Raw genomic sequence first — 10412 nt, forward strand, 5'->3', positions numbered from 1 at the left:
TTTATTGTTTTTGGATGGTTACCGCACATTAGAAAATTTAAGGGACAGTGAGAACCCTGAAAGATGAACATAAATGTTTAGTTATGTGTAATGAAACATCTTTGCAATATATTTTCATTATTGATTTTGATTCATTTTAATGTAATTTAGTTGTGAAAATTGAGTAATATTTAATTCTTAGAACATAAAAATCCTCCCTGCTGACCTTTTCAAGGCTTTACTAAAAATCTGACCCTAATTGACTTTATCAGATAACAATTGCAAAACAATGCATTTAATACTAACTTTATCACAGTGACTAGTCTTGTTGTCTGCAGACTAAAGCCCCAGTTAGCTTCTTCAAATAAGGCAAATGTTGGGGGGAGTTTGGCTATTGATAAATAATTGCAGTAAAAAAAAACTATGTTAATTTGTTTTAAAAACAGTAAGTATGTACTCATGGAACACTGCATATGTTATAATGTGTGTATTTAACAAGTTATTCCATTTTAATCATTTATAACTACTATTGTATTTTGCACCTTATACTATTTATTTGCAATGTCTGGGCTAGATGTTTTTAATATATTTCATTGCCTTGTTCTCTCAACTTGTGCAATGACAATAAAATTAATCTTATCTTATCTTACTTGATTGATATGTTATTGTATAGCAAACACCATTTTTTTTTATAACTACAGTGTTTACGGCCCCTTAAGTAAAATATCTTAACACCAAACTAATGTATATATGAAATTCAAATACCCTGAGCTCCAGTCGCCCACTTCAAAAGTTTTTTGTGAGCTCGCGGTTTGAACTGTTCTCCAATCAGCTCTCTAGCCATATGACACTTTTGTTGCAACTAGAGCACTGATTGGAGAACAGTTGAAACCATTAGCTCACAAACAAGATAAGTTTTGAAGTAGGCTGCCAGAGTGTGAGGTAATTTAATTCCATATATATATATATTAAAAAGTAAGTTACAGCGCATCTTCATTACAACTGATGAATTAAAGTCCATCTAAAATATCACTACCATTCCGGATCTGTTTATCATCACTTTAACCTGTTTAGTGATTGGTGCGTAAGGCTCTAGTTCTTTCCGAATTGTAATATTTAACCCTTCTTTATAGACTACTCAGTACTGCAAGGGACCTGACACTCCCTGCTTGCATCTGGTTATGGGCTCCAGCATACAAACCCCCAACACAAGTTTTCCTTTGAGTTTGCTGCTAAATATTTATCAATTGTGGTTTAATTTCTGGGCATCTCCTTTTTCCAGTTACCCCCTCATGTACAAAGTAACCTTGGAGGGGCAGGTAAGACTTGTTCCAGCTTGATGACCTTTATCTGCGCTTACGCTGTTGCCTCCTGTCATGTCTAAATGGTTTGGCTCCATATAATCATTGCCATCACTGTTGTAGCTGTTTGACCTTCCTGGCATTTCTGGAGCTATGGTTTATTTGCTGCTTCCATTCCCCTCTTTGAGTTTTTACTTTTTGGTTTATGCGTCAGTAAATGTTCTGCCTTCATTTTCCGAGCGTATTTGATACTGAACATGTTTCTGGAGGCTCAAGATGGTGGTGTGCAAGCTACCCCTGTGGAAACGGCTAAGAGTAAGAAACCCTCCACTAGGATGAGGCAAAATGATATTTAAGTCTACTGCAGAAAAACAAATTAAATTGCGTGATGTCTGTATTACATTGTTAACAGAAGTTCTTCAGTATTTAGAGATTTTCCTTGGCTTCCTGAAGTTTAGTGAAACGGCTCTGACTGTTCTCTGGTTCTTTCTCGGAGTATACTCTATGGATAATCCTATATTTGTTTCTTATTTTGAATTCATTATTTAATATACTTGCAGAAATACTCCCTTAGCATATTCACTGCAGTTTTGTGTGCCTTTTAGAAAGCATAAGCCTAATAATTTATTGTTCCCTCAATGCTATAAGACCCAGTTAATAAAGTGCTAATTAGGAGCTCCCTTTATTTCTTCAGGCTTCAGCAGGGGTCCTGATTCTGCCTGTAAAATAGATTAATCGTCCTCTGAGTCATCTTTTCCTTTATATTTGTTTAGGAGAAATACATTACGGGATTTATTTCTGTTAAGTTGATTAAAGCTAAAAGGTTAAAGTGATGGTAAATCCTAAATGCTAGGATTTACCAGTGGTATAAATGAAGGAAACTTTCAGTCATGAAGTATAAAAAAACGTCATGCTTAAATGTTACTTTATTAGCAGCTTATGCTGTGCTGAGCACCTCCAGCCGCCCACGGCAAAATGCTATTTTATCAATGAGGTGGTGTTTCTACCTCTTAGCCAATAGCATTGCTTGCCGATTGGCATTATGCTGGATAGCTAGCACGCTATTGGCTAAGAGGTAGAAACACCAACTCATTGATAAAATAGCATTTTGCCGTGGACGGCTGGAGGTGCTCAGTGTGGCATAATCTTCAGGCAAATAATGGAACGTTCAGCATTAAGTTTTTTGATACATTATGACTGAAAGTCCTCTTTATTTATAATTATTCAGGCAACTAGAGAGGATTGTTGAGTGGTAGAGTAAATAAACCTCAACTGAAAAAGACAGGGATTTTTAGGCATACTTGAAAAATGTATTTATGCAAACATTCTTAGAAACGTACAAAAGTTCATTAGAACCAAAATAACAATCCCAATTAGGTGGTGCCCGGACAAAGCAGTAAGAATAGGTAAAAAAATAGATTGGAATAGACAAATAAGAATAAACTGACAAGAAGAAAAATATAAAAAGACAAAAAAGGAAAAAAATAAAGGAGAAAGAGAAAAAGGAAAAATTAAAAGATACAAACAGAAAATTACACAGATCCGGTGTAGTGTTGAAATTTGCGACCCGACAGAATGTGCGACCGTGACGTCACCACATTCCTTAGTGCACACGTGACTGGTTGACCACCAATCACTTGCTAGAGACACTTCCTTCCATCATGGTCGCACATTCCGTCGGCTCGCCTGACTCGCCCTACTGTCACTAAGCGACCTACACATTGTTTTACAAATAGCGGCCTCCAGCCACTTATACAAAGGCCATAAAGAGACTAGGTAAGAGGGGCCCACCAAGCTGAATACGCGTATTTACAAGATCTGCAGGGAGGCCTCACATATCTCAAGAGCGCTAGAGCCATAATTTTATATACTTGACATAAATCCTGAGAAGTTTAGCAATGTTTTCCTACAACCTGAACTTTTTCATGCACCTGTGCTGAACTGACCTAGAAATAACATTATGGCACATGTGAGTGGACTTTTATTATTTACCATCATCTGTTGACCTGACTGTGCTAGGTCATGATGCCCCCCTCTTTTTGTTTGTATCTTGTGCAGCCAAACAGTGTTTATTATGTATGCATATGAAGCAATGGAACTTTTTTTGTTGTTGCAACTTTCACGCCCATACCCTCTGTTTGGCTGTTAAGTACTCAACTTTTTCTGTTTGTAAGGACTGTAAGCATAACCTTACTGATATCCCTTATGATAGTATTTTTGGTCATTATGTGTAAATTATTAAAGAAATTACAGGGAGTAAGAGTTGTTTTCTTCCCAAAGGATTTTAAGACATTCCAGCCAAAATTGGAATCCACATAGATGCATTTCAGTTTTGCATTGAAGCATTTGTATAATATAGATGTATTAGCAAAAATGTTTCTATCTAAAGCTATAGCTGTTTCAAAAGTGTATTTAAGTATGCACCATGCACCAGCATTTTAAACAAAGCACTTTTCAGAGAGCTTAAGGTGCTTGTGCCATCTGGTAATGACTCAATTTGTTAATTGCCGACATGATACAAGCCTCACTGCCGATCTGAGTAGCAGCAGTATTTAAAATGTGGGTGCAGTAACAATATCTAGCTTTGCCTCACATGCACGTGCAGAGACAAATGCTAACACTAAAACAGTGATAATTTTTACTAGAAGCATTTTTGACAATACATTTATATTGCAAATATGTTTCTATTCAAACATGTAATTCATCAATGTGTATTTAAATTTTGATGGGAATGTCCCTTTAAATGTGGTTCTTCTCAGGGTAAGTGCTTTCCAATTTACAGGAGCAATTTATGGACTGGGAGATCTTCAAACAAAAAAGAAATGGAGAGATTCCAGCATTTTACAATTAAAATGAACCTTTATTTCCCGGTTCCTAATGCAATAAATAAAAAAGGCCCATTTTAATTTTGGGCTGCAATCTCTACTCTTCTTTATTGGTTGCATCGGAAGTGGCTAACCTTGGATTCCATACTTGAGCTAATTGTGGATGCTGTCTTTTTTGTCTTTATTTTATGGATCTTCTTGGAAGACCAAGCTAAAGTCTTTCAAGAAGAAGTATTCATGTTATTTGAGCTATTTCAACCTATTCCTTCTCTCTAGGACCCCGACTCTAAAAAGATCTCTGGGCTGGTGAGATTCTATAAGAATGTTCACCAGTCCTTCTATTTCCCTAGTGGAATTATATAAAGCCATTTTTTATCCTGAAAACATGGTGTCTCGCTAAGGGGCGTATACTGCATTTTTGTACGGGAAGGCGATGCATACATTACTAAAATTTGTCATTTAAAATCTTACAAAAGTAATAACTGAACCATTCATAGAAAAAATATGCAGAGAAAAATTATATTGTTAAAGGGCCAGTAAACCTAGAAAATAATGTTATATAATTCTGCACATAGTGCAGAATCATATAACATCATATTAGTGCTAGCTTTATGTAACATAATATTGCCGGTGAAACTTTTATTAAAAAAGAGGGGCTTTCAGACCCGCCCTCTGTGCTCTACTGAGCGGGTCTGCTTTTTTCCCTGAGCGCATCTGGGCAGCTGTCTAGTCACACTGCTGTGTCTGACAGCCGGGAGCAAGCTACATTGAGTGTAAATAACGCGATCGGGCCGGACTGTGACTAGACAGCTGCCCAGATGTGCTCAGAGGAAAAACAGACCCGCTCAGTAGCGCACAGAGGGCGGTTCCGAAAACCCCTCTTTTTTAATATAAATTTCACTGGCAATATTATGTTACATAAAGCTAGCACTAATATAATGTTATTTAATTCTGTGCTGTGTGCTGAATTATATAACATTATTTTCTAGGTTTACTGGCCCTTTAAGGTGCATCAACATTTGTAACAAAACTGTTCACCAAAAATCATATTATATCAAAAACATTATTTATAGGTTAATTACACAGGAATAAATCGTATTAACTATGCACAGCATATATCGTAATTTAAGTACACCGGATGCAAAAAAAAAGGTGAGAAATTCATACTTAAAATGACTAAATACAAAGCGTAAAATGGACTGAACATGGGAGTATATGAAATAGTCTCCCAAGTGCCAGCGCGATTCTATAAATATTTCCACACTACAGTTCTCACCGTTATTTCTCGCCAGTTAAAAAGTGGAGAGTTTTCACCAAAATACTGAAAACCCTAACCTATGCATATGAAAAGAGTAGGTGCAGTGAAAACCGCGTAATTTGATTTGTATTAAGTGTAAATTACGCTGGTCTCCCCCTCGGTACTTCACCCTCAATGGCAAACTTTTACCTTGCAGAGAGTTCTCATTGTTTATATGGAGAGATCTTGCCACTCGCAGGGACAGCCCCTATTTTATATAATTCTATGAGGGCTGCCCCTGCGAGTGTTGGAGTGGAAAACCACGTCTTGACCGGTAGATGGTTTTAGAATCGGGCCCTTAGAGATTGGTTGAATCTATTTAATGTAAAATGGCTTTCAAGTCTTTCAGCTCCTTGGTTGATTTATTTATCCGGATAAAAAGAAACATTTTATCCTTTAATATTCACTACTTCTTGGGGAAAGTTTTTGAAGTTGTTCTTTAAGGTCTTTTTTTCATCTAAAAGTAGTTTCTTCCAATCCTGTTTGCCAAAAAAGTGTGTTTTATGGTGTCTTCTTAAAGGGACTTGAAACAGTGTGAGATTGTTCTATAAAATGTTTAAAGGGAAAACTAAATAAAATTTCATGCACCTCCCTCTAATTATGGGTGCTGCCGTTTTGGAACCTAGGTTACACTGCAGGGATGTAATGGAGAGTTACTGCATATGTGCAAATAGGCCATCACTGGAATGCCGTGAAAGACAGATTTCAACATGACTAGAGGGGGCAGGGAATAACCTCTATACTATTCTTATATAATGGTCTTTGTGTCCCTTTAATTATGCACAGTAAACGTCTTTTAATGTATGTATTTATTTAACTAAACTAAATTGTGGGGTTTCCGGTTTTGATAAGCATTGTAAGGTCTTGTTCCAGACACCACAAGCACATTACTGCTATATTCTACCGAGCCATTGTTTGATGACCTTTAACTTTTTTTAACTACTTAATTTGTTTCAGCAGAGCAAATAAGAGGTTATTAAAAAAACTCTAGGTTATAACATGGCAACACCCATTACTTAAAGGAGACTAGACATTTTCCATTATTTATTCAGTATTAACAAAAACACTATTATAATTTTATAAAACACATGTACATATTGTTCTAAGGTTAATACATGCTTTAAATAGATTATGTCTAAAATGTATTTATTTTTTGTAATATCTTTTAATTCATGCAAAAAGTTATGTTTTGCCTAGTTATTAAAGGGACACTCAGGTCAAATTAAACTTTCGTGATTCAGATACAGCATGTAATTTTAAACAACTTTCCAATTTACTTCCATTAAAAAAAAATGTGCACAGTCTTTTATATTTACACTTTTTAAGTCACCAGCTCCTACTGAGCATGTGCAAGAATTCACAGACTATACGTATATGCATTTGTGATTGGCTGATGGCTGTCGCATGGTACAGGGGGAGTGGAAATATACAAAAATCTACTACTCATGTGAAGTTCAGACTAAGTGCTATTGTATTGTCTTTTTATAATGCATTTGTTGATTATGCAAATCTACTGTATTTACAGGTCCTTTAAGCCTACTTTTTTCTTTCCTGAGTCAGAGCAAACAATTTTAAACTACTTTCCAATTTACATCTATTATAAAAATGGATTCACACTCCTGGTATCCTTTGTTGAAGGAGCAGCAGTACACTACTGGGTGCTAGCTGAACACATCTGGTGAGCCAATGACACAATGTCTATACACTATAGGGTCAAATGTATGTGGATACGCCTACTAATTATTGAGTTCAGGTGTTTCAGCCATACCCATTGCTATCTGGTGCATAAAACCAAGCACATAAAATCTACATAGACAAACATTGGCAGTACAATAGGTCATACTGAAGAGCTCAGTTACTCTAAACATGGCACTGTCATTAGATGCCACCTCTGCAACAAGATCCTCCCTGCTAGATCTGCCCCTGTCAGCTTTAAGTGCTATTTTTGTGAAGTGGAAGCATCTAGGTGCAACAACAGTCCTGCCACAAATTTGTAGACCACACAAACTCCCAGAGTGGGGCCGCGGAGTGCTGAAGCAAGTAGCACGTAGAAATCATCATTTTCGTCACTACAGAGTTCTAAATTGCCTCTGGAAACAACAGTAGCTCAAGAGTGTGTCGGGAGCTTCATGGAATGAGTTTCTATAGCAGAGCCGCTGTACACAAGCCTCACATCAACATGCACAATGTCAAGCATCAGCTGGAGTGGTGTAGAGGACGTCACCATTGGTCTTTGAAGCAGTGCAAACATGTTCTCTGAAGTAATGAATGAATCATGCTGCACTAACTATTTCGCAGTCTGATGGAAGAATCTGGGTGTGGCACATGTCAAGAGAGCGCTACCGGAATACATAGTAGTGCCTACTGTAAAGCTTGGTGAAGGATGCATAATGGTCTTGGGCTGTTTTTCAGGGTTTGTGCTAGGCACCTTTGTTCCAGTGAAAATGTATCTTAAAGCCACAGGATGCAAAGATGTTTTAGACAAATGGGTGCTTCCAACTTTGTAGTAACAGCCCTTTCCTGATTCAGCATGAATGTGCACAAAGTGAGGTCATTGAAGACATGGTTTGATGAGTTTGGTTTGGAGGAACTTGAGTGGCTTGAACAGAGACCTGACCACAACCCACTGAACACCACTGGGCCAGACCTTGTTAAGCATCAGCCTGACCTCACAAATGTTATTGTGGCTGAATGGTCTCAAATTTCCACAAACACTCTCCAAAATCTTATGGTGAGCCTTCTCAGAAGAGTTGTGGCTGTTATAGACACAAGGGGGGGACTCTATATTTAAGTCCATGGTTTTAGAATGGGATGTCCAACAAACTCATCTAGGTGTGATGATCAGGTGTGCACATACTTTTGGCCATGTAGTGTATGTGTAGCCACTAATCAGCAGCTAACCCTCAGTAGTGCATTGCTCCTGAGCCTACCTGCGTACGCTTTTGAGTAAAGGATTCAAAGAAAGTAAAGCAAATAAGAACAGGGGTAAATTGTAAAGCTGTGTAAAATGTAACAAAATAGTTACCTCTCACCATGATCTTGGATTTTCTCCTGTGCCTTTAGATCTCATCAGAGCTGTTTTCTTGTTTCCACCCTTTTACAGGTGCCAATTGATGCATCTCTTCATTTTCATACTGGGCACATATATACCCTTTGGGAGAAATGATGAACATTAACTGATCTTTGTACTTCTGTCACAGAGTGTAAGAATGCCAGTGTTCCAGAATGGTGACACCCAGTATGAAGAAGTGGAGCTAGGCCAGTGTTTCCCAAATGCGTTCCTCACGTACCCCCAACAGGCCTGGTTTTCATTATAGCTGAACCAGTGCACAGGGGAAGTAATCAGCTGATCAGTAGCCATGGTTACTAACCTGCTCTCACCCATCATCTGATTATTTCACCTGTGCACTGGTTCAGCTATAATGAAAACCTGCCCTGTTTGGGGTACGTGAGGACTGTGTTTGGGAAACACTGATCTAGACCAACAAGCACCAGTAAGGGATTAAAGGGACAGTCAACTCCCAAAATGTTATTGTTTAAAAATATAGATAATCCCTTTTATTACCCATTCCGCAGTCTTGCGCAGACAACATGGTTATATTAATATACTTTAACCTCTGTGATTACCTTGTATCTAAGCCTCTTTTCACAGCCCCCTTATCACACGGCTATTTATTTATTATCTATAGACTTGCATTTAAGCCAATTAGTGCATTGTCATGAACAACTCCACAGGAAAGAGCACAATGTTATCTATATGGCCAACAGGGATTAGCAGTGTTGTGTGAATAGCTAACAAAAAAGCATGTGATAAGAGGCTGTCTGTAGTGCGTAGAAACAGGCAGACATTTAGAGGTTTAAAGGATATAAAGTATATTAATATAACAATGTTGGTTGTGCAAAGCTGGGGAATGGGTAGTAAAGGCGTTATCTATCTTTTTAAACAAAACCAAGTTTGGTTGTTAACTGTCCCTTTAGATTAAGAGAACAGCTTGGAAGAGAGCGTCGGGCACAGGAAGAAATAAATAGCAAGGTGAATAGTAAGCATGCTAACGTAGCTGGGGCCAGCAGGCTATTGTCTCTTTAAAATACAACTAATTATTTACAATATATACAGAGTATTAACCTATGTAGTACAGGTGTGCGTGTAACGATATATAGTATTTTTTTATAAACCTGTGATGTAAAAACATAGATCGATTCATATATATTTTTTTTCTCTCTCCAGATTTTCTGTTTTCTAAGCTCAGTTGTGAACACAAGCCAATTAGGAAGAGGAAGTATCTGTAATCAGAAAGGTAAATACGTTTTATTGCCGTGCTTATTAGCCAACATATAAGAGCTTTTATACAGTTGTGTTGTTGGATTATTTTCTATTGTATGACACACACCCTTCCTCAGCTACTCACTATATTGTAACAGAAAATGCTTAGCCTACAGTATATTGTTATAATAGACGGTCAAATAGAATTAGCAGGCAGCTCAATAATGTTACTACACATCACAAGTATCAGTTACTGGCACTATTAGATACCCCCATACCCCAGACCATTTGGGTTACCTGTGTCATAAGTGTATATATCATCCAAAGCCTCCAACCAGCTGATAAATTGTAAAATAAATAAATAAGCTGAGTGCTGGCAAATGAGGTTTCTTACTATACCTAACTTCTTCATTAATGTTAATGGACTTTGTAGATTAAACGGGCATGCTCTAATTCAATAGATCTGGATTGTGCAAATAACAAAACAGAAAATAAAAAGTACTCTCCTCTCAAACAAACCACTGCCTTCCCACAGTCTCAAAAACCATGAAACTGTGATATTAAAAGCATTTTTGCTAAATAGTTTATATCAAAAAGCCTTTTTGTAACATTTTAAATTAGCTACTGTACATTTCAGACTGTAATTTCTCTTTAAAATGCCCAGTAAATACAGCAGCTGCCTACATCTGCTTTATGCAACGTCACTTTATTTAAACTGGTTAAAGTGATTTTTTACATGTTCCTAT

The 10412-nt window shown here is 37.2% G+C and overlaps 1 protein-coding gene across 6 annotated transcripts in view; it reads left to right on the forward strand.

The window, feature by feature from the left end:
* Nucleotides 1-10412, forward strand: part of FAM118B (family with sequence similarity 118 member B) — a 218863-nt gene that overhangs the window by 88480 nt on the left and 119971 nt on the right. For 4 of the 6 annotated variants that reach the window (XM_053691533.1, XM_053691537.1, XM_053691538.1 and 1 more), the window contains one exon: nt 9631-9700. The gene's annotated coding sequence lies outside the window, so the exon portion shown is untranslated. Of the gene's footprint in view, nt 1-1276; nt 1299-7058; nt 7081-9630; nt 9701-10412 lie in introns of those variants that run through there. The other 2 variants (XM_053691536.1, XM_053691535.1) reach the window with 2 other exon arrangements.

This window comes from Bombina bombina, chromosome 8, assembly GCF_027579735.1.
Source record: "Bombina bombina isolate aBomBom1 chromosome 8, aBomBom1.pri, whole genome shotgun sequence".
NCBI classification, from domain to species: domain Eukaryota; kingdom Metazoa; phylum Chordata; class Amphibia; order Anura; family Bombinatoridae; genus Bombina; species Bombina bombina.